The sequence below is a fragment of the Mastomys coucha genome, unplaced genomic scaffold, assembly GCF_008632895.1.
Source record: "Mastomys coucha isolate ucsf_1 unplaced genomic scaffold, UCSF_Mcou_1 pScaffold13, whole genome shotgun sequence".
In the NCBI taxonomy this organism is placed as follows: Eukaryota; Metazoa; Chordata; class Mammalia; order Rodentia; family Muridae; genus Mastomys; species Mastomys coucha.
This window is the reverse complement of record NW_022196895.1, coordinates 20,791,802-20,793,261: the sequence shown is the minus strand read 5'-3', so window position 1 is coordinate 20,793,261 and position 1,460 is coordinate 20,791,802.

The window sequence follows — 1,460 nt, the reverse complement described above, 5'->3', positions numbered from 1 at the left end:
CCTTTCCTCCCCAACTTGCTTCATGGTCATGATGTTTGTGCAGGAATAGAAACCCTGACTAAGACATTTGTTAGAGATTTATTTTTACTAGTTTTAAGCATGTTGTAAGTTTGTGCATTAATGCCTGCATGCACAGGCAAGTGTCTGAGAAGCCTGAGGGGCACAACAGATGCCCTGAAGCTAGAAATAAAAGTTGGTTGTGAGCTTGTTGCTGTGGGTGCTGGGAATTGAACCCCAGTCTCCTGTAAGAGCAGCAAGCACTCTTTTTTTAGAAAAATACTTATTTATTTATTTATTTATTTATTTATTTATTTATTTAATATATGTGAGTATATTGTCACTGTCTTCAGACACACCAGAAGAGGGCATCAGATGCCATTACAGATGGTTGTGAGCCACCATGTGGTTGCTGGGATTTGAACTCAGGACCTCTGGAAGAGCAGTCAGTACTCTTAACTGCTGAGCCATCTCTCCAGCCCCCCAACAAGCACTCTTAACTGACCAGTCATTTCTCCCCCGCACACACAGGCTCCATATTCAGACACCAATGTTTTATCAGCACTCTGGAATCTTCTGTTATTTAACTTATTGAAGTCAACATTTATTGAAGTCCTTTCCATTAGGCTCTTCTATGATCTTCTCTAGAAGGAGAAGCTCATGGTCCAAGAGCCTGATGAACCTGATTAAGTGACAGGTGAGGACTGGGACAGTTCACTTTTACTGACACTCAGGCTCAACTGCTTTCTCCAATTTATTGTGTCAATGCATTATCAAAGCAGAGGAGAACCAAAGACTTAAAGGCCAGATTATTCTAAGAATATTGTTACATTGTAGATAGTAAAATTATCTTTTAATATTCCAAGTCTTTTAATTTAGTTCATAAAACATACAATATGTTATCAGTTGACAAGTTTAAGGTTCCTTAAACCCGGAAACCTGTAACTAAAATCTTATGTGGTTTTTTTACTTGTAGTGCTTGCAGATAAACATTTGTGTGATTCTTTAGCTCTGGGAAGTACAGAATCTTTTTTTTTCTCTTAAAATAAAAACATTTAGTGGGGGGTGGAGGGAGGAGAAATTGGGACACATGCAAAGATCAGAAGAAAACTCTGTGAAGTTACTTCTCTACCTTTCCTTGGCTTCAAAGGTTGAATTCAGGTCTACTGGCTTGAATTGTCCATTAGCAAGCACTATTACCTGCTAAGCCATCTCACTAGTCCCAGGGGCTGAATTCCAGCTCAGTTCAGTGACAAGGACCTTTATTAGCTGAGCTATCTCATTGCCCTCACAGCAGGCCCTGATTTATATGCTTGCACCTCTTCTTCCTCCTCCTCCTCTTCCTCCTCCTCCTCTTCCTCCTCCTCTTCTTCCTCTTCTTCTTCTTCCTCCTCCTCTTCTTCCTCTTCTTCTTCTTCTTCTTCTTCTTCTTCTTCTTCTTCTTCTTCTTTTTCTTCTTCTTC